At 35.9% G+C, this 24343-nt stretch overlaps 1 long non-coding RNA gene across 2 annotated transcripts in view; it reads right to left on the reverse strand.

Annotated features, from left to right (window-relative positions):
- Positions 1 to 9012: 9012 nt before the first annotated feature.
- The window catches only part of LOC105466523 (uncharacterized), a 33210-nt gene continuing 17879 nt past the window's right edge, over positions 9013 to 24343 (reverse strand). For both annotated transcript variants that reach the window (XR_011620701.1, XR_011620702.1), the window contains 2 exons: positions 21568 to 21688; positions 9013 to 9448 (listed from right to left, as the gene is read on the reverse strand). This is a non-coding gene — a long non-coding RNA (uncharacterized lncRNA). The remainder of the gene's footprint in view (positions 9449 to 21567; positions 21689 to 24343) is intronic.

Here is a 24343-nt window from a genome sequence, read left to right on the forward strand (position 1 = left end):
CTGGTAAGTAAGAGCCTATCCACCACCACCACAGAACACTACTGCCAACTGTGGCAAACACCACCACAGAGCACTGCTGCCAACTACAGCAAACATCACCACAGAGCACTGCTGCCAACTACAGCAAACATCACCACAGAGCACTGCTGCCAACTACAGCAAACATCACCAGAGAGCACTACTGCAACTGCAGCAAACACCACCACAGAGCACTACTGTGACGCAGCAAACACCACCACAGAGCACTACTGTGACGCAGCAAACACCACCACAGAGCACTACTGCCAAGTGCAGCAAACACCACCACAGAGCACTACTGTCAACTGCACCAAAATAGAAAAGAACCCTGTGAGTAAGAGCCTATCCACCGGTCAACATTCTTAAACCTCACCTACTGGATCACAGCCCAAGATACAACATCAAAATATTTTGCAAGTACACAGTACCTTCGAAAACTAAGGCAGAAATCCAGCTACAAGTAAAGATTCTAAACAGAGTCTTGGCCCTCTGAAAACACTCAGAAATGAAGCCAGCTGACTATACTCAACTTACACCACAGTGAAAGGAACATCAGGCCTCACACATGAGAAAGAATCAATGTAAGAACTCTGGAATCTCAAAAGCAATGTGTTCTCTTGCCTCCAAACACACATACTAGTTCCCCCAAAATGACTCTCAGCCATAGTGGGATGACAAAAATGAAGGTCATAGAATGCAGAATCTGAATGGCAAGGAAGGTCATTGAGATTCAGGTGAAAGTTGAAACACAATGCAAGGGCTCAAAGGTATTGAGTAAGGTGATCCAGGAACTGAAAGACAAAATGACCATATTAAGAAAGAACCAATCAGTCAAAAAACTGAACCTCTGGAACTAAATAATTCACTTCAAGAATTTTATAGTAAAACCAAAAGCATTAACATCAGAATAGATCAAGTTGAGGAAAGAACCTCATAGCTTGAAGTCTGGTTCTTCAAAGCAACTCAGTGAGACAAAAATAAAGAAAACGTAATTTTAGAAAATGAACAAAACCTCCAAGAAATATAGGATTATGGAAAGAGACCAAGTCTGTGACTCATTGGCATACCTGAAAGAAGCTCTACAATCTCTAGCACATGGCTTCCAAGGTCACTTCCAAGGTCACTCTGCTCATTTCCTTCCCAGCTAAGAGAAACAGGGACTTGAATATGGAGGACCCATGCTGCCACCTGGAAGAACTCAGCCTCAAGTAGTACATACCATTTTCATTCACATTCTGATGCCTAAATTAGTCACCTTGTTTCCCCTGACTTTAAGGGTGCATGAGAAATGTGGTCTATATGTGTGCTCAGTAAGAGCAGTAGCATACATGTTGGTGAACAACTATCACTCTGATAGAATCACTATTATCAAATTGTAAGGGGAGGGTATATAAATGCAATAAGGGAGAGAATGGTAGATAGATTTACAAGCAACTTGTCTCTATTTTTATTGAATATAGCTCTACAATATCGGGGTAGCTTAAGTGGTATAAAGTTCTAAGAGCCAACCATAGTAGAGAATTTGTCACTGAGATGCTCTGAATACAAAGAAATGTTACCAGTACTATCATCTGGGAATTCCCTCACTGTAAAGTTACAGAGTTGTCCTCTATGAATAACGCCAATATCCAATAATGCAAATTTGAATATAGCAAATATTAAATGCATATGTCTATATGAATCAGCTTAGCAAACAATTATGGATTAATTAATAAAACAGTGCTCTATTCCTTTCTAGGGTTATTCCCCGGAATATCTTATCACTTGGTAAAGTACTGTTTGGTTATAAAGTTGGATCTTTAAATGTCAAAAGAAAGATTAATAGGTGATATGGTTTGAATGTTCATGCCATCCAAATCTTGTGGGGAAACGTGATCCCCAGTGTTGGAGGTGGGGGCTGGAGGGCACTGTTTGTGTCATGGCGGTGGATCCCTCATGAATGGCTTGGTGTGTCCCTGTGGTAATGAGTAAGTTCTTATTCTATTAGTCACCTGAGAGCTGATTGTTACAAAGAGCCTGGCAGCACCTCCTCTCCCGCTTTCTCTTTCTCTCACCATGTAACACACCTGCTCCCCCTTTACCTTCTGCTACAACTGTAAGTGCCCTGAGGCCTCACCAGAAGCAGATGCTGGCACCATGCTTGTACAGCATGCAGAACTGTGCGCCAAATAATCACTTTTTCTTTGTAAATTGCCCAGACTTAGCTATTGCTCTATAGAAACACAAAATGAACTAATACAATATGTTTTACCAAAAACACAATTTTACTTGATAAAGTTGTTTAAGGAATTGTTTGTACTTCATATTGAATATTATATTTTAAAACAAATCAATTACAACAAAATTTTGAAAAATATTAAAATGTAGGAGAGTAATAAAATCTTTAATCCTTGTCTGTTTTCATTAAACTTTTTCTAATCATAGTGTCTTAATGAGCTATAAATGTCAGTTTGCTATAAATCTGCTAGAAATGCTAAAGTTGATCTTTAAATTTTATATGGTTTTAAAGCTACTAATTAAAATGTGAGAGAAAATAATTTTATCTAGAGTTATTCTTTTTGTGTTTATGTGTGTATGTAATTTGTGTATGTTTATACAGTTTTAAAGTTTGCATGAGTCAATAATAGCAATCTCAATACAAATAACAACAGAGAAATAAGGGCAATAGTTAGAAATATTTTACACAAACAAAACAAAACAAAAAAAGACACACATATAACAGCCACTAACAACAAAAAATGGGATTGGTTGCTTTGATAAACTTTATATGATGATATAATACAGGAAGTCATTTAGTGGTGCAGCTCTTCATATTAGTGAGAGGCCATTGTCTGTTTGTCTGCATTGTCTATTTCCTGCACTGCCTGCAAGTGCGGGCAGTCAGAGCTGGAGATGACATAGTTGAATTCGATAAGGCTCATCTCCAATCAAAATCAGAATACATTCTTATACTAGGACAATCACTGTCGCAACAAACTCTATATTTTTATTTAACTCAAAATTAAACCAATATTTTGAGGAAGATTTTATAAGATTTACCTTCTTCTATTTTCTAAAATTATTATGGATACAAAATAGGTGTACATATTTATGAGGTCCGTGTGATGTTATTATACAAGGATACAACGTGTAATGATTAAGTCCGGGTAACTGGGATACCTATCACCTCAACACTCATAATTTCTTTGTGTTAGGAACATTCCAATTCTACTCTTTTGGTTATTCTGAAATAAGGAATAAATTATTGCTAACTATGGTTGTTCTATTGTGCTACCAAACACTAGATCTGATTCCTTCTATCTAAGTACACTTTTGTACCCATTAACCACCTGTTCTTTGTACCCCCTCCCCACCACACTTCCCAACTTCTGGTAACCACCATTCTACTCTATCTCCATGAGTTTCATTTTTTTTTTAGCTCCCACATATGACTAAGAATATGCGATATTTGTCTTTCTGTGCCTGGCTTATTTTACTTCACATAATGTCCTCCAGTTCTATCCGCAATGCTGTGAATGACAGAGTTTAATTCTTTTCGATGACTAAACAATATTCCATTGTGCATATACAACACATTTCCTTTATCCAGTCATCTGAGGATGAACACTTAGGTTGATTCCATGTCTCGGCTGTTGTGAGTCGTGCTGCCATGAATGTGGGAGTGCAGATATCTGTTTAATATGCTAATTTCTTTATTTTGAGTATTTACCCAGCAGTGGAATTCCTGAATCATATGGTAGTTCTGTTTTTAGTTTTTTGAGGAACTGCCAAACTGTTCTCCATAGCAGTTGTACTAGTTTACATTCCCAACAACAGTGTACAAGGGTTCCCCTTTCTCTTTTTGAAAAATATTTAGATAAAAATAAATCTTAGGAGCAAATATAAGATTGATTATTTACTGTGGAAGTGCCATTCTGAATGAAACACCTGTTCCATTTTAAAACATCATAAAAACATTTTCCCTTAGTGTATGTTTTCCTTAAGTGTTCAAGTTAAACAATGTGTTATGTTTTATATGTTATGTTTTATATGTTTTATATGTTAAACAATGTGTTATGTTTTATGTGTTATGTTATATATTTAAGGTGAAAATAGAGTGGAAAAAAATTGAGTAACAATTAAATTGTTGTTACTTTGTATGTGATTCTTTAAGGAATTGGTGCATGTGTTTGTTCTCAGATCTAATTGAGTATTTTACTTAACTGCTAAACAGGTTTCCCTGTAAAAGTACTACAGACCTCGTAAGTGAAAACAACAGAAAAAAATCTTGCTGTTACATAACATCATACAAGCAATTTGCATGATAGAATTATTTAAAAAACCAGGAAGACATTTACTGTCTTATCAAAGCACGTGCTGGTACCCCCTAGGCTAATATGAAGTACATCAGGCGATTGCCTCTAAGGAATGTCCTTTATTTAAAGGGATTTCTTTTGCACTGTAGTATGTTTAGCATGGTACAGAGCCAGGACTGAGTAAAGCTGTTGGCCCAAAAGAGTATAAATAAAATTAAAATTTCACATAGAGTTTTGTGAATTGTTTATTGATGATATATTACTCCAGGAGGATACTGGTGCTGAGAATAAGATGCTTTTTTTGTTTTTTGAGACAGAGTTTCACTTGTTGCCCAGGCTGGAGTGCAGTGGTGCAATCTCGGCTCACCGTAAACTCCGCCTCCTGGGTTCAAGTTATTCTCCTGCCTCAGCCTCCTGAGCAGCTGGGATTACAGGCGTGCGCCACCATGCCCGGCTAATTTTGTATTTTTACTAGAGACAGGGTTTCACCATGTTGGTCGGGCTGCTCTCGAACTCCTGACCTCAAGTATCCACCCACCTTGGCCTTCCAAAAGGTTGGGATTACAGGAGTGAGCCACCGTGCCTGGGGCATAAATTGCTTTTTTAATCTAATTTTTTAGACTCTACTTTTGCCTCTTAAAAAAGAATTATTTTCGTTTCTATGAAACTTTGTTTTCCTCGTAGAAAGTTAAGATCTCGTTATAGAGTTTCGATTAACTTCGTTTTGCTTTTATCCAGTCGATTTCTCTATTAGTTTAAAACTATTTGAAACTGAGAGAAACCAGTTTCTTTTTATATGAACAAGACACTCCTCCAAAATGGCAGAAGAAAATGATGTAACTTTTCAGCTTTTCATTACAATTTTAAACTAATTCAGGGACTATGTCCTTCAAAAGTCTCTGTGGTGACTTGTGCAGTACATTGCGTATAGGAGGGTCTTTAAACAGCCTACAGAAATATTTCTCAGTTAGCATTTGACCGGGATTTTTTTCCTCATTTGCACAAAATACGGAATTAAAAACCTCACCTCGAGTTGCTTCTTTTATGAACACATCATATTTTCCAAGCCGACAGGTAAACAAAGGAGATCTCCTTATAGTTTAGTGAAAACTATAACAATATTAAATTTTAAGTTTTTCAAAAATAAAGACCATATTTTGATCACAGTCACATTCCCAAGGGAATCTAATGTAGTATTCTAATGAAAATAAGTTTTCAATACATTTTTTTTTTCCTAAACTTAACATAAATAGACAAAACATGAGAGACAAATGGCCCAGTTTAAATTGTGGAATCCTCCTCCTTTCCTAGGGTCTGCAATACTTAGTGTTTCAAATTGTAACAAATCGACTCCCAAATGCCAGTGGCACTCATAGAGCCTTGTTACTGCGTGAGTAGAGCCTTGTTACTGAGTGTACAGTTAGGCCATGATTCTGGAACCTGAGTTCCTTCCTTCCCGTAGCTTTGCTTCTTTCTAGGGTCTCCTCAGCCTCTGCATTCACCTAACAGAAGACTATCGAGAATGGGAGAGACACAACCACTTCTTGAAGTCCGAGTGGACACTCATCATCATTATTCACTAGTTACATTGGCTGGAACTAATTACATGGCCAGACACGGATGCCAAGGGCGGGCAGCTGGGGGAAAGGAGGATTTTAGGCAGAAGCGATGAAAATCAAAGCAAGGAGGCATTAAAGTGCCTCGTATATTACAGGAATGGAATATACCATTGTCTGCTGGTCTCCGGAATTATGTGTAGAGAGTGAGTGACAGGGGCTGGAGCCAAAAGAACGTAAAACTAAAGTGTGAAGGAACTTGAAAACTGGGTGGAGGGATATTTTGGAGTCTGTATTTTTTTTATGGCAGGGTCTTGTTCAGTGGCCTAGGCTGGAGTGCAGTGGGACAATCATAGCTCACTGTAGCCTCAACCTCCGGGACTCCAGTAATCCTCCCTCCTCAGTTTCTTGAATAGTGGGGACTGCAAGTTCATGCCACTATGCCTGGTTAATTTTAAACATTTTTTATGGAGATGGGGTCTCACTCTGTTGCCCAGGCTGGAGTATAGTGGTACGATCATGGTTCACTAAAGCCTCAACCTCCTGGGATCAAGTGAATCTCCTGCCTCAGCCTCCTGAGGAGCTGGGACTCCAGTCTGCACAGCCACACCCAGCTAAATTTTTAATTTTAATTTTGTTTTATTTATTAACATGAGGTCTCCTTACGTTCCCCAGGCTGGTCTTGAACTACAGGACTCAAGGCACCCTGCCTACCTCAGCCTATGAAAGTGCTGCACGCATGTCACCTAGCTCAGCTCGGTATTTCAGAATACATTGTTTATTTCTAGCTCCATGGCAGATTGGAATGATAAACGCTGAGATGAGGCTGAGGGAACTGCAGAGGCTTTGAATAGAAGCTCATCACTGGGCACAGTAGTTGCCTTCATGTTTATTCAATGCTGGAAGCGGGAGGAAGACACTTAGGTTCTCCACGTGCCGAGTGCCGACGTGTGTGGCATCAAGACTCTCAGCCCGAAGAATCAAGATCTAGAAAAGAAAATGCACTGTGACAGCTAAACCTGGAGGTTTCATCATCAGAACCCTCTCTAGATCCTTGGAAAATGCATGCGTATATATACGATCTTTGGAAATAAAATTTTCACTTCATTCACACAGCTTTTCTCCCTCCATTTTTACCTATGATGAATAATTAACCTGTTGACCAACACATGTCTATTTCAAAAGTTTTTTCTCAGGATATATTTTGCCTCTAGACTGAAACACAAACATTTAGTTTCAAAATGTTTGATTATAATCAAAATGTGTTGGGTTTCTCTATGAGCTAACCCATCACTGGAACCTATCAAAAGTATACATTGAAGGACTTATGACAATCCAGTTACCACTTTAAGTATGAAGCATTTATTGCTATTTGTATGTTTTCTCTATTAAAAAGTCAATGAACATGATGCTACATTTTTATGTAGTCTTGGTTCTCTTTGGAAAAAATGTATGAGTATAGTGAGAATGAAGCTGCACAACTAAGAAAGTAATCTGATAACCAAGTACTGTTGCTTTAAATATGATCTAGAATGTAATAGCCTCTTATATACAAACATATTAATAACAATTTATTTTCTAGCATGACATAATATACCAAAAAGGGGTTGTTAGCTACCTTTATTTTGTTGCTGGATAATTGAATAATCAATATTGCTGATATTAATAAGTAATTTCAGTTTTTTTCATTTGTTTTGTGAGCAATAAAAAATAACCATATGAAAAAGATGAAACTTGCTTTCTGGCACAAAAAACATTGAAAATGCCTGTTCTACATAGTGATTTGCAGTGGAGCAGCACAAGGATCCCTGTGGGGGAAAATGAATATTGAAATATTTTTCCTGTTTATTTCAGATTTTCATGGATGATAAAAATGCCTTTGAGGAATAAACATAAAAGCTGCATAAATTGAATTATAATGGCAAAGTAAAATACCAAATTAATCAGAAAATCTAGATGAAATCCCATTGTTACATGAAAATAAAAAATCATTATTATTATTTTTATTTCTTGGTTAATTGCAATGGATGATATACTGAATGTCAAATCTTAGGAAACTGACAATTAATTTAGGAGAGAATCTGTAAGTCATTTTATTTATTCAAATGAAAGAAACATTTATACATTTAAGTTGGAACAGTGTGACTGTAATGCAGCATATTCAACCATATTATGTGCAATATTATAATGCAGCATATTCAACCGTGTTATGTGCAATACTAGAGTCCAGATGACAGTCTTCTTCACTTCCAAATGAAATGTAAAATTGGCTTTATAAAAAGAAAGATTCAGCTCTTCCCCTGGCTGGCAAATGAACCAATGTTGTAATGCCTGCTGTTGGTATTTTAAAAGTTGTTCTACAAATCTGAGGACACTAAAGAGCTATTTCTAAATAGTAGGACATTTCTACTTACAGTTTTATAAAATTATAAAATGAGAACAGGTTGCCACTCCTCTGTAATGCTTGCTAACTTGCTATATAGTTAGAAAAATTTTAGAACCGAGTATTATTTCTCACACATCAGCTTAGCAAAACCAGAAAACGTTGAAAATGTGCTCTTTCGGCAAGATTCGGAGAACCAGTTGCTCTGATTTCTTGTTGGGGGTGCAAATTGATAGAATTCCTATGGGGAAAACTAATTTGATAATATCTAAGAAACTTGTTACTCCTTGTATTACTTGACTGAGCAATACCAACTCTATAAATATAGCTGTAAGATTCACCTCCACAAACAGGGGAAATGCACAAGTTTATTCAGTATGCCATTATTGGTAAAAACAAAAAATTAACAAATAAAATTAATGCCCACCAACCTAGAATGCATCACCAAGTGAAATGTTGTTAACTGTAAACACACACAAACTGAAAGACAGAGAGAATGAAAGACCACTAGGATATATTTGTAAGTGATCAAAGCAGGGGGTGCATGATACTGTGTACATTGTATAAAAAAGTAGAAATAAGAATATATCCAAACACTAGACACATATCTGAATATCAAACTAGGAACTAACAAAAATTATGGATAAGAACAGGATAGACAAGTTTGCAAGACTTGTATGTGTATGTTTAAAACAATAGTTTTGATCTTTAATCATACAAATATTTTACATATACAAAAATACATTAAGGGCGAAAAAAAAAAAAAGCCAATGCTAAGATTGAAAACATTAACAAGAAAAACAGTAGAATATGCTCACAGTCTAAGCATGACGGTATTAGACATCCGAGGCAAGAATCCAGCTAGAGAATTGCTAGGGGCACATGTGGAGCTGTAGTCATCATCCATATTTAGAAGGTCATCCCTACCATCACAGTATTGAATCATGCAATAGACATTCGGTCTTCACATAACATTTCACTCAATACTTTTTCCTGGAACTGAGCTGGCAGGTTATACCATGACTTTTTCTAGAATGTTCCTAAAAAAAGCTGGCACAGTTTAGTTTTTATTGTGAGATGACTGGGAAAACAGGTCACTGTGTTCACTGAGCTCTTCAGGGACTGTGATGAGCCAAACTGACAATTTATGTTCTGATTGCTTTATCCATAATGCACAGAGCTGGTCAAAGGGGTCACTGAAAAGAAGATAAATAGAAACTGATTACAGCACAAATCAAGTGTGCAAATAAACATCATAATCTCATTTTGACATCCTAGAACTGTGATTCGGTATCATGTCATCCATCTTTCACAGGCAGTTCAGCAACCCTCAGTCATGCCCGAAGCAGGGTCAGTGGTGACCCTCTTGCACTGGTGGGGTCACCCAGCAGATGCGTGGCCAATGGATGCTTCCATCATGCCTCTTTCAGACCTTGAAACCTACACCTCTCTCAGATCAGATTCAGAGATTTCTGGCTTGACATGCCAGGTTCTTGGTGTTCTCATTCCACTTTCCTCTCCAGCTTGATGAGATGATTCCATTCTTTATGTGTATATATCTAGCCTGTAATAGTTTCTCTCTTCTAAATGCCATGACCGGTTTTTCCTATGCTTTTCCATTCTTTTCCTTCTATCAGTAAAGATCTATCCTTTCTTCTTTCTTTCTGTCTTAATAAGACCACCTGTTCTTGATTTCATAATGATGGCTTCTAACAATTTATTTTTCCCTTCACATTAACCTTTTTGGTTATACATTCACTATATGATGTTAGAACATCTCTATATTTTCTTCAGATAAATAGATATTTAAAAGTAATTTCCATAGACAATTATAAAATTTCTAAAAATCTGTCTTTTTCTATTTTCTAACACCTTCCAGAATCAGAGAATTAGATGTTATTGGCCTAATGAAGCACCAGAATAGTTATTTCAACACATCCAGATGAAAAAACCTACTAATATAAAATACCTTATACTATTTAGATCTTTATTAGACTTTTTAAGCGTGTGTATTTTATAAGTACATATAAGGTTATTTAAATTAATATAATTTCCCCACAGTGGGGGAAACCCTTGATATCTATCTAATTATTCAGTATCCAGATAAATTACAAACTTAAAAAACCCCAAAATATGAATTTTATTACCTAAATATTTGTAAAGAATGTTCTTATTTGAAGTAATATTTTATTTTTTCCAAAGCACTAGGTCCAGTACTTGATAATGGAGTTGCTGGGTTTGCAGGATGCGTGAATTTGGAGGTTTCCACTCATCCTTCCCCTATATTGATGGAAGACAGCCCCTACTGATGTCTGAGATTCTACAATTAGAAGTGTATTAATTTGACAAAATTCTTTTTATATTAAAATTTATATAATAAACATTTAAATGTGCTAAGAATTCCATAAAATAATGTATGAACTTGAAAAACCTAATTAGCTAGTGAAAGATTATGTAAATCAACTCAATCCCTGAAGAGAAAGTTTGAGTTGGAGGGAGTATGTGGTCACTTAGTGGCTAGGAGGAAGTGTACAACCCAGATGAGCAGAAGAAATGCACAAAAGGCGAAGGGCTCCACTATGCCAAGACGAATCGTAAATTACTCATGTGTTGCCTGGTGGAGAGAACATATATTTCTAAAGAAAATATATTTCTAAGATAATTATGAATGAAGAGATCCAGAGAGTTGTGCTTTAAATATTTATCTGGCACTAAATTTAAAAACATGTTGACATTTTGCTGCTGATTTTTAAATACCTGGATATGGAATGACAGTCAAATTGTTTTCTGTAAATTCTGAAGGACACAGAACGTGTGTGAGTAGACGTGACTTCTCGGTTTAACTCCCTTCTCGTTGCAGTGGCTGCCTTATAGCCTTTTTGATTTCAGTCTCGTTAGTTTTACAACCCCTATCAAACTGCCCTTTGACACCAGCTGCTCTGAGTGGCTGGCACCACACACTAGAGATCTTGCAATAAAACATCACATGGTCAGGAAAAGCTAAATCCGACTGGATGTTGATGATCGATACACATGCTACTGGAAAAAGCAAATCAATATTCGCCTCGTCAGATCTCCGCTTTGTACTGACAAATGGATTTTTCTATCCTGACAGTATGAGAGGTTATCTAATTTAATGAAAGAACCTAATATAACCTCTAGTGAAAAAAATCAGAAAACTGCAAACTATTAATGATTTATTTTACTTTCAATAGAAATGTAAGGAAGAATAGTAGAATTTGAAATAGCAAGTTGTGATAAATTAATAATTCAGTGCTAGTTTTATAATCCCATTATAAAATGGCCTTCTTTAGTACTCACTCGAGGTCAGTGTCCATTGACTTTCTATAAGATCAACAGAAAATGAAAATAAAATTAAATATAAATAGCACTATTGCTATACCTATAGAAATAAATAAAATAGTCTCAGTTTTAGAAGTTCTATGGATTTCTACATCTTGTCATATGCTGTGTTCTGTTTCTTTTCTTCCATGATAGTATAAACAGCCACTTGACTTTTTTGAATATCTTCTTTTTTCTTTTTTTGGTAAATTGAGGGGGCTGGGTTAGATGGTCTTTAAAATAACTTTAGATCCAAATATAAAGGTTAATTTATATAGTTTTTAAAACCAGAAGTCTTTCCTACTTGGAGTTTTGGTGAAATCAAGAAAAGAAATGGTGGGAAATGGCATACATATTTCTTTTATATAAAAAACAAATAATGACATAAACTACTAAAATTATAAATAAATAAATATATATATATGTATTTTTTTTTTTTTCTGAGACAGAGTCTGGCTCTGTCCCCCAGGCTGGAGTGAGTGGCGCAATCTTGGCTCACTACAACCACCACCTCCTGGGTTCCCGCCATTCTCCTGCCTCAGTCTCCCAAGTAGCTGGGACTACAGGCGCCCGCCACCACACCTGGCTAATTTTTTTTTTTTTTTTTTTGTATTTTTAGTAGAGACGGGGTTTCACCATGTTAGCCAGGATGGTCTCGATCTCCTGACCTCGTGATCCACCCGCCTCGGTCGCCCAAAGTGTTGGGATTACCGGCGTGAGCCACCACGCCTGGCCCTAAAATTTTATATTTTTAAGATTTGGTTACTTACCTACTAATTAGCAACACACTACTATGTAGTCATGATATAATTTTTTTGTTTTGCTCACCAAATAATTATAGTTATGCAATGAATAAAAAAATAATATCTGCCGTAAAACACTAATTGAAAAATTTGGCAATTATGAATATTCCTATGTAAGTAGTTGTAGACATGATTTTATTTCTATTAGGGGAATACCTAGAATTAGAATTGTGGGGTTATATGTACAATTTTAGCTGTTTAATACAACTTTTTTTTGCAAACTAGTTCTACGATTTTCCAGTTTCCCCAATGACACATGAACATTCCCGTTGCATTCCACCCTCGCCAATGTCAGATTTTATCATTTTTTTTTCTATTTCTTCTATATCTGCCAGATGTTTTAATTTACATTTCCCTGGGTACAAGTGATATTGAGCACATTGCATGTAGATATTGGTCATTTATAATCTTTCTTTGAAATGACTGCTAAGATTTTTCATATGAGGTTATTTTACCTTTTACTATTATAGAAATTCTTTATAAATACTGAATTTATCAAGATTTCAGCTCTTTGATAAGGATTGTTTTGTCAATATTTTTTCCAGTGTGTTACTTGTCCATTTTTTTCAATAATGGAGTTTTTAGGAACAGAAATTCTTTTATTTTAATGGACTCCATCTATTGTCATGATTATCTAATTCTGTACCATGAGAAAAAATTGTCATAGACACAAAAACTTATTTTTATTTTTTCTCTTAAAGTTGTATAGTTTTTAGTTTCCTCATTTATTTGTATCAACCAATTTAAACTAATTTTTGAGTATAGTGTTAAATAGGGGTTACATTTTATTTTTTCTGTGTGGATATTTATTTTAGCACCCTCTGTTGAAAAAAAAATTTATTTCCCAATTACCTTTGTGTAAAATAAGATGATTGGAGTCTAATTTGTTCTTACAATTGTGTGTCATTTGTTGATTGAAGGCTGGTACCAAGTGACTTGATGATAGTATTTCTGTAAGTCTAGGAATCACACGGTGTGAGTCCTCTGACTCTGGTTTTTGTTTTGTTTTGTTTCGTTTTTTTCTTTTTTTGGCTTTATTGTTTTTGGTCATTTGCATTACCTTAAATTTAAGAGTAAAATTGTAGATTTCTATAAAAATGTCTACTAGAATTATATTTAGGATTGCATCAAATTTAAAATTAATTGGAGATAATTAACATATTACTATTGTGTGTTATGATCCAAGAACACTTTATGTCTCAGTTTATTTAGATATTTTTTGGTTTTTTTTGGCAATGCCTTGTAGTTTTCTGTAAAGATATTGCCCACTTTTTGCTGAAATAACTTTTAAGAATTATGTTTTTTGGTGCTATTGTGAATGATATTTTAACGCTTTAATTTTCCAATTTTTTATTGCTTTATATAGAAGTATCATTGATTGCTTAAAGATAAGCCTAACTCGAACTATGCTCAATTCGCTTATTGTATTTACTAGTTGTTTTGTAGATTTCTTAGGATTTCTGTGTGAACAATCATGTCATCCACAAATCAGAACAGCTTACTTCTTTCTGGTCTTTATGTCTTTTCTTCCTTCCTTTTTTCCTTCCTTCCTTTCTTCCTTCAGCATGCAGCTCCTTATTATATCCTCATATTATTGTTTTAATGTTTGTGAGATGGTGCAGGGATAATGCCTCTCATATTTCTGATATTGGTAATTTGTGTTTTCTCCTTTCTTTCTTGATCTAGTAAGCTAGGGCTTTATCACTTTTCTCATCTATTCAAATAACTATATTTGAACATCATTCATTTTCTCTGTTATGTGCTTATTTCTATTTGGTTTATACGTTTCTCAAAATCATTTTCTTAAATATGCAAAATCCTGATATTTTAGAAGTTTTGCAGTACCACTAATTAATTGATTGTCTTTATATTGCCATTGTTCAGTTGAATATTTTGTAACACTCAACAATCTTTGACCCGTTAGGCGGGAAGCTATCCTGGCCCTAAACAAGGGAAAGATCAGATTGGGGACAAATTTTAGAAGTTGTTAGCTTCTTAGTATATAAATAAATGATCCATCTAGATAGCAAATTTTTAAACTCCATCTTGCTCTCTCCTTAACACACACACAAACACATACACACACAAACATATACACTCACAAACACACACACACAAACACGTACACACACAAAGTAGATGTTGTGTTTATTCATTTAACAAGTACTTGTTGAGTGACAAATTTGTATTAGCCATTTTTCAAGACACTGAAAATACAATGTATATCAATAGCCATCACTATGATTTATCAAGCTACTGTATGCTAGGCATATATATTATCCCTAATCACAAAGATTCTATGCTGTATTTTTAGGGCAGAAAAATATGACTTAAAGGAGTCAAATGTCTTCAGAGTTTTATTTAACTTCCTTGTATTGGGGTTCAAAGCCAGGCTGGTCAGATTCTACAATCAAAGCACAGTAAACTAAGGCAGGCAAAGAAGCATTTAGGAAATAAAAAGCATGAAGGATCTTAAAACTTTTATTTTGAAAAATACATTGAAATGTCAGAAATATTTGAAGTACAAAAAGTCAGCAATGGTTTAGCAATGGTTTATTTTGTACTTCAAAATATTTGAAGTACAAAAAGTCAGCAAAAGTTTATTAAAAGCAACATTCCATAAATCTAAGCCATTATTAAGCACCCTGTATCTTAACAATATATGTCGAAAGGCTTCTGGGGACAATATTCAGTTGGAAAGTATTTTAAAAAGTCACAATATGACTTACTATGGCAACCAGAAGTGATAACTTTGTTCCAGTGGCAGGTAATAACCTGCTTCTTTCTTCCTATTAATACATGATTTCTTTTGTGGCTGTACTAAAACAACATATACAAATGATTCATTACAGTAAAGAAAAAGATGTTAACATTTTCATTCTGTTGAATTCAGTGTAATTTAATTTAATGATATGCCCATGAACTAACACTTGACATTACCAAAATCTGTCTAAAGGGGCAATCATTGTGTTTAATTTTAACTCTTCTATTTATTTTTTTGAGATTAATACAGTATGCAAACCATTTAAGCTAACTTGCATTTTGAATGTCAGCATCAGCTACAGGAAGTTGCTTACTAAGTTTACAGTGTTAAAGATTATAACATACAAAATTATTTTCTAATACTAACTGAAGAATATATCATGCATGCTTTTGGAACTTGGGATAGTGTTGGATGCTTTTCAATGAGTGTTTTTTTGAATGCTTTATTTAATGCTTTTTAAAAATAATAGAAACTTCCTTTTCATCACAGAGAGACACTCATTAGGATGGCCAGTGTGATTGACTTCCAAATAACCATTCTGTGACAGAGGACAGAAGCCAATTCACAAAACCGGTATTATCCTCCTTGCCAATCCTGATTTATGGATGGTATTATGACCCAGTTCTGGTCGATGAAGCATGAAGAAATTCTACTGTAGGGCTTCTGAGAAACGTTTCTCCTTCTTGAAAAAGAAACACTTCCTCTGGACAGGGCCAGGTGATTCGTACAATTGCACAGCCGTCCTGTAGCCATGAGGGCTTGAGGCTGAGGGTAAAGGTGACGCTCTGAGACTGGCAGAGCAGAAGCCAGGACCTGGGTCTCCAGTGACTACAGTGAGCTGTTGAGACACTCAGGCCTGGATCTTGTTCTACCTTCAACTGAGAGAATGCTTTTCCATACTGTTTATCAGAGTCTGACTTGGGGTTTCTGTTACAGCTGAAAATCTCCTAACAGATTCATTCGTTTAGTTGCACATAATCATGGTGTGGTCAATTCCGGTGGAAATCTGAATTTGAGACTGTAGATTATGTTGTAATGCTATAGCTTTTCCATCATATTTAGTAGATACAAAGAGAAGAGTAAAACCAAGGTCCTGTGCACTTTAAGTCTTATAGGATCTATTAAAAAAAGTCATTTCTAGAATTTCATTTCATATTGTGTACAATAATGAAATCAAGAGCGTTTTGTCTTAAGTAGCAGCTTGAAAGCAAGGACATAAGAATAAAATTCATTTGCACTTGTTTTTTAAATTTTAAGTTTAATATTTGTTGTCGTTATTTAGACAAGTCCAGAACAAAAGAAAAATTTCAGTTACAGAAAGAAGCAGCAGCCCCTAACTACCAACTGCCGTCTTTTCTATCAGAAATTCTACCTTGTTCCCTTTCTGATCCTCACTCCTGCTGCTCACCCACCCTCATCCTGGCGGTTGTAAGGGTGCCGACTCCTTTTTGTCCTTTTATACTTCGACCACCAGTAAGACAGTAGTGATCACTGTTCGGTCCACAAAATTCTAGCATCAAAAAAACTTGGACCAGTGGTTACAGATGAAGATTTATAAACCCTGCACCACACTTTACAAATCAGAATCACACTTTATAAATCTGATGGCAGAACCCAGGGATCTGTATTTTTAATAAGGCCCATGTGAAGCACATTCAAATATGAGAACTCCTCCTTGAAGTCTTTTGAGCTCAGATATTTCCTCTTGTTAGCATCCTTTCTGAATTTCTCCGTTCCACGATGGGATCCCTTCTTGCCACTGCATTCCCCATGACTGTTTGCACTGCTCATGGGGGGACCCAGCTCAATGAAGGCTCCATGGAGCAGGTTGTGTGACCATATTCACAAATCCATTCCACCGCCCAGCACAATGCCTGATTCGAGGAGGTGCTCATTGTGTCTGAATAAGTAAATGGGAAAAGAGAGGTCACCAGTTTGGGGACGGTGGGGAGGATGGAAAACGCTGTGTGGAAACAGAGCAAGAGTCACCAACAGCATTGGGAAAACGTGACATGACCAAACCTTGCTGTAGAGTAGCTTCCGAGGATGGAAAAAAAATGGGGCAGTGGTGGATGTGAAACTCAATTTCACAGGAAAAGAATTTTCCTTCCGCCGACAATCAGCACCAAGGCTGGAGTAAAGGATAGGGAGGGAGCTGGGGTGATCTGCGGTGACACTACACGCCCTTTCCAGAGGAAGTCTTAAAACCAAGAGTGCAGTAGTAGGCTCAATTCAGAGTCTAAAGATGAATCTAATTAGACCAACACGTTTATTTATATTTATGAAGAAAAAAGGCAACTGGTCTTTAAACTTTTACGTTTCTGCTTTAGTACAATGCAGCCCTCAGACCAATATTAACCAGGTAAACTTTGTTCATTTAACAAATTTGGGTTATTTCTGCTTGAACAAAGATCTGCAACGTTTGATGGAAACTATGAGATACTACATTGTATCATATGCTATTGTTAAGCATCTAGCAGTACACGTAGTAGTTTGGGCTGGGTCTCGAGTGTGTGACAAATTTAAAACACATTTCATGGCATCCGTAGAGCTGTGATAACTGGGTTGACCAAGGTGTGCAGGTGCTTCTAACCAAGAACAGGAAGTGAGTTTCACACATCTCTCTTAAATACTGTTTCATATCCTAACTTCAGATACTGCCAAATACTTCTGTTGGCAAGAAAAACGAGAGAAGAAGATTGATGGAAATCTAAGAATATAAGAATTCAGAAGAAATGAAATTATCTATTTACTTACAGTAAATAATTACAAAAATCCAGAACAAGAAAATCACATTCAGATATTTGCAGTACATAATGTAAATTATATGGGAATAAATAAAAGTGATAAATCACTCTTCAAATAGCATTCCTCAACTGTCCTTACATAATTTATTTTTGTAATCTTGATAAAGCATTTACCAAATCTTCATGAATCATTCTAGAGAAGCAATTTCAGGGGAAGGGAAGAGGTTTATGGAGACAGAACAACACAGGAGTTTGGGCACAAAATTCTTCCCAGTCAAAGGGGTGACCTGGCTTCTGTTCTTCAGCTCAAGGGCTGAATGTCCTCATGGAAATAATGGCTAACACATGAGTGCAGTCAAAAGACGGTATCTCCACCTCTTATGAGGTTAGGTTCTGTATACCATTCATCAATGTATCCCCAGGGTCTACCTCAATACCTGGTACATAAATACACAATAAAATGTGTATTGATTTGAAGCAGACTCTTAGAACAGAGGCACGAATATTCTGAGTCTATTTAGAGGATACTTTAAAATATTGCCTAAAGTTTGTTTAGAAGATATTTTCAGAAACTACTTTTTCATATAAAATTGACTTAAGTGAATATTGAGTTCTCCAGTTCTGATACTACATGAAACTTGAAATAACAGCTGCATTCTGTACTTCTTGTGATCCAGAAAATGACAAATTTATAAATAAGTTTTACTACAACAGCATGTATTAGTTTTTAAATTTGAATGAATTTTTTTCACCAGCACATTTTAACCACTGCATTTCATCACTGTATGTTCCTGTGCATTTTAATAGTTCAGTTCAGTAAATATTTAGTGAGTGTATAGTATGTGCAGAGCATTTAAAATAGTTATATAAATTCTAAACATGAAAATCCAGGTTGCAGACACCAAGAGCTCAGCAACTGGTGGAGGGGACCGACATATAGAGAAATCATTTCAGTATAAGGTTGATGGCCAAACGTGTTCAAGTGGACAATATAAACAATGTGATACTTGAGTATAGGAATACTAATTTTAATTTGCAAAAAACATTTTATTTGTAGAAAATTATAGTTCATAGATAACATGTCAACTTAGTAATTTTTAAAATGAAATATTTTAGCCCTTGAAAACTAAGATTATGTTTACTTGTCTAAAGTAAAAATTAAAGTCATTGTGGACCATTTTGTGCCTGTTCTAAAGGGTGTTTTAGGGCCATTTTTAAGTGAGCAAGAATTGAACTAAAAATTTCTAAATCCATTTTCACTTTAAAGTTTGGATCCTAATTTTTCCCTTGTATATCTGTGCTGTATTCAATTTAGTTTTTAATACATAATTTAGTTTATGATTATTTAAACTACATTTAAGTAATACCATCTACTTTACGGAGACTTCTTATCACTACCAACCTTCTACCATTTTACCTTTAAACTCTGGAGTGGTATTTATCACATCTATCTGGTTTCATAATCCTTTGAACATGTTAGGAGTCTTCAAATGTTTATGTACCTTATGAATCAAACTATGCATAGATTTCAAAAATGTTTTGCACCAAAATGAACTCACACTAACTTCTTATAATGTGTCTGAACAGGACCTTGTATGAGGAACTACGAAGGATAAGATATGAGTTTGAATAGAGTCCATATCAGAGCAACACAAATTCTGCTAAAATTTAAGCAAGAACAAGCATCAAATTTATAGTGATGCTAGGGTGAAATAATAGTAAAAGCATCAATGATTTATAAAAGTTTATGGAGACAATGCCCCAAAGAAATCAACAATGTACAAATAGAAAAGTTATTTTAAGAAAGGATGAGATGGTGTTGAAGATGAAGTCTGCAGCAGCAAACCATCCACATCAATTTGTGAGAAAAAAATCCATCCTGTTTGTTCTCTAATTGAAGAAGATTGATGATCAACAGCAAAAACAATAGCCAACAAAATAGACTCCTCCACTGGTTCAGCTTAGACAGTTCTGACTAAAACATTTACAGTTGAAGAATCTTTCCACTTGCTGCATACCAAAACCAATGTGAACAGACCAACTGAAGATGAGAGCAGATGTGAACAGATCAGCTGAAGATGAGAGCAGATGTGAACAGACCAGCTGAAGATGACAGCGGAGCTTGCAATGGAAATTTTGAACAAGTGGGATGAAGAGCCTGAAGCATTTCTTCAAAGAATCGTAACAAGAGAGGAAGCATGACCCTACTGCTACAATCCTGAAGACAAAGCACAATCAAAGCAATGGCTATCAAGAAGCGGAAGTAGAGCAAAAGTAGACAAGGCATCTTGCTTGTTGACTTCCTGCAGAGGCAAAGAACAGTAACATCTGCTTGTTGCGAGAGAGTATTGAGAAAGTTAGCCAAAGCTCTAGCAGAAGAATGCCCAGAAAGCCTTCCCCACAGAGTGCTTCTCCACCACAATGCTGCTGCTCAATTACTCTCATCAAACAAGGGCCGTTTTGTGAGAGTTTCAATGCAAAATAATTAGGCATTCTCCTTGCAGTCCTGATTTGGTTGCTTCTGGCTTCTTTTTGTTTCCTAATCATAAAACATCTTTAAAGGACACTCATTTTTCTTCAGTTAAGGATGTGTAAAAGACCACATCAACATTCTTAAATTCCAAAGACCCTCAGTTCTTTACGGATGAACTAAATGGCTGGTAGCATTGCTTACAAAAGTGTCTTGAACTTCATGAAGCTTATGTTGATAAACAAAAAGTTTTGTTTTTTATCTTTTACTTTTATTTTTCCACAAACTTTTTGAAGTCCCCTTATAACTATATGATGCTCTGAGGACAGACAACACTGATCTCTCATTGTTTTAAATTCCTTCACAACAGCTGGCTCAGAACTTCACAGTTTCAACCTGTATTCATCGAATGGTTTTCCATGGGTTTCCTAGTAACGGATTTAATGTATAAATTATGATAGGAGCTAAATGTTTGCTTCTAAGTAAAATGAAGGTGGATGGGAGTAATGGATTTTACCAGCTAAGGGTGCATTAAAAAAATGGAAACAAAGGGATAAACATAAAATATTTGATTAACTTATTCATTTGAATGATATCATATCCTTATATTTATTAAATTAATCTGTCTCACATTATTTTACCTATAAAATTAGCTAATTTTACTCCTGTTACTTAATCCTCTGGATGCAGTTTGAGTGGCCCTGCCAAAATTCATGTTGGAACCTTAATTCTCAGTGCAGAAATGTTGGAAGGTGAAACTTCCAGCAGGTGGGGACTAAGGGAGGTGTGTGAGTAAGGTCATGTCGGGGGCTCCACCCTCACGAGCAGTTTAATGCTATGGTAGTGTAATGAGTTCTCACTCTTGAAGACTAGATTAGCTCTTGCAGAAATGGATCCATTCATGAGAGGGTAGGTTGTTATTGAGCTAGGTTGCCTCTGGTGTCTTGCCCCTATTGCGCACCTGCTTCTGTGTCTGCTTCCACCTCTCCATCATGTTGTGGTGCATTGTGAGGTCCTCACCAGAAGCTCACCAGACATCAGCTCTATGCTCTGTGGACCTCCAAGCCTCCAGAACAGTGAGCCAAATAAACCTCTTTTCTTTATATATTACCTTGTCTCAGGTACAGCAACACAAAATGGAATAAGACAAACCTTACTACATAAAATGACATGTAGAGTTAATCCATACCTTAAAATGTTTATCCTGATGGCGTTATTTTTGACAGCCTGGAATGCATAAACTTCTTTCCAGGACATCATTCAGGCATTCATTTCTTCACTGCTTCATCATCAATTTAACATCATAATGTCTTTGGAGATACAAAGAAGAACAAGATGTGATTTCTACTCTCAAATGACTGAGGCTCAACCAGAAAGAAAAGATATACAAAGGTCTAATTTTAAAACAATGTGAATGTGTCCTAATGAAGATATTAAGAAGGGCTGGCAGGTGGTAAAGGAAGAAAATGGTTGAAGTGGTGTCATGGGAAGAAAGCATTTTGTGAAGGTTAAGAGTGCCAAACAACAAAAAATGATCCTGAGAAATCAAGCACTGTATGATATAAAATATGTTAAAAGGATTTAGCACATGAAGGTCATTTGTTATGTACAAGGTCACTGGCAGAAGATAATTGGAGTAAAAGCTCAATTGCAATGTGATAAGGACTTTTTAGTTGGAGGTGAGAACAGGTAGCCGACACACACAGATAATTTGGTGAAATTAGTTTATTATTGAAGTTTGGGGGAGAGCCAGAGGAATAACTAGAAGAGCAGGTCTCTTAACAAAATAATTTTGTTTCATTTTTGGTTTAAAAAATTAAAACAGTGATGGGAAGGAGCCAGTGGAGAGTGGGTGTAAATATAGTAGAAGCTATCAATGCAATAAAACTGAGTAACACAGAAGGCGGGAAGAAACAGGGACCAGAGTCAAGAAGGAGGAATTAGCCATGTGGAGAAGAAACACTTCTAATGAATACTGATGGAAGATGGAGGAGGAAGGTGCAAACTCGGGCTTTTACAATTCATGATAGGACATCAGAAGGGGTTCTGCTCTGATAGTATTTAAGTATTTTTCTAAGAAGTAGGAGGCAAGGAACCACGAAATTACTTGAATTGGCAAATTATCATATTGTCTTCCATTTCAATATTCTCATTTAAAAAACAGGGACATGAATTGTTGATCTGTCTCCTCCAGAGAAATTAAATGAGTGCGTACATTTTTATTAATGTAGCAGTTAACATTGGAGGTTACTTGATAATATCAGAGAGAGGATATCAACCTATATCCAAGTTTCAAATAGTATGTCATTTTCCTTTTCTTTTGAGCTGGAGTCTTGCTCTTTCATCCAGGCTGGAGTGCAGTGGTGCAATTTCGGCTCATGGCAAGCTCCACTTCCTGAGTTCAAGTGATTCTCCTGCCTCAGCCTCCCCAAGTAGCTGGGACCATAGGTGCATGTCACCACGCCCAGCTAATATTTGTGTTTTTAGTAGAGATAGGGTTTCACCATGTTGGCCAGGCTGGTCTCAAACTCCTGACCTCTGGTGATCCACCTGCCTCGGCCTCCCAGAGTGCTGGGATTACAGGCTGAGTCACCGCACCTACCTAGTATGTAATTTCTTAGATATGCATCCAGTGATGGACCACAAATTCTCACACCCACCACCACCACCACCACAAGTCTACCACCTCCACTAAACATCCTTTTAGCAGTAGGGTTTATTAGCCACTGCTCCAGGCATTTTATGTATACAGTATTATATGCCTTTTAACCATCCTGGCTATACTCAAAGGTAGGTCATATTAATATTTCCATTTTATAGTTAAGGAATCCAAAACAGAGAGTTCAAATAATTGACCAAAGGTCACACAGAAAGTGAGAGGTAGATCTAGGATTCTCCCCAGACAACCCAACAGCCGAATCCTGATCTCAGCTACACGTTCTGTACTAATGGGCTGCAGTGTCAAACTCCTCTTGCGTTCACACAGGTCACCTGGAACCCAACAGCCAAATCCTGATCTCAGTTACACATTCTGTGCTAATGGGCCGCAGTGTCAAACTCCCTATGCGTTCACATAGGTCACCTGGAACCCAAGTGGTTAAACGTCATAGAAAGAGGCATTTGGGGAGAAGACCCACCGGGTTCTGTACTGATGGGTAGTACAGAAAGTAAGGGAGCCCGGATGAGTCCTTACCAGCCTTATACATACACACATATTTTTAAATGATTTTAAACAACTAGTGCTACATAAGTAAGTGAATATAGATAGTTATTCAATAAGTTATTCAGTAACTATCTATATTCACTTACTTATGTAGCACTAGTTGTTCAAATTTTTATATCTATTTTTAAATTATCTATATTTATATTTAAATATATCTATCTATATTTATATCTATCTATATTTAATTATATCTATCTATATTTATATCTATTTATTTATATTTAATTATATCTATCTATATTTAAATTTTTATTTAAAGAAATAAATAAAAATCAACTTTTTTCTTTGTTTTAAAATCACCATATTCAAGTTTTTAGTATTGTCTTGAAATTGTGCTTATTTTGTAATTTAGTAATATTTCTCTCATTTTAGTGACTGTTTATGCATACATACTTTGACCAGGTCTCATTTCAACCATTTTCTTTCAAGGTCAATTCATAATTATGTGTACTACAATAAGGAAAATCACTGCATTAATTATAGAAGTTTTAATTGATATCTCATTTAAGCATTTCATACAGAGAACCTAAAAAGCTAGCACTACCTGGGTATTATATGGAACAAGTAATTTCTATATCTTTCCAAAGCTGGTTCTACTCTTGTGTTGAGAAACAGCAAAGACATATTCAACTTGGCAAATCAGGAAGAATGTGCACTTCTGGAACTGGTACACTTAGATCATAGAATATTTGTCATTGTAACATCTGAGCCATCTTTAGGATGAGAAACAGAGTCGAATTTT

This window comes from Macaca nemestrina, chromosome 3, assembly GCF_043159975.1.
Source record: "Macaca nemestrina isolate mMacNem1 chromosome 3, mMacNem.hap1, whole genome shotgun sequence".
Classification (NCBI taxonomy): Eukaryota; Metazoa; Chordata; class Mammalia; order Primates; family Cercopithecidae; genus Macaca; species Macaca nemestrina.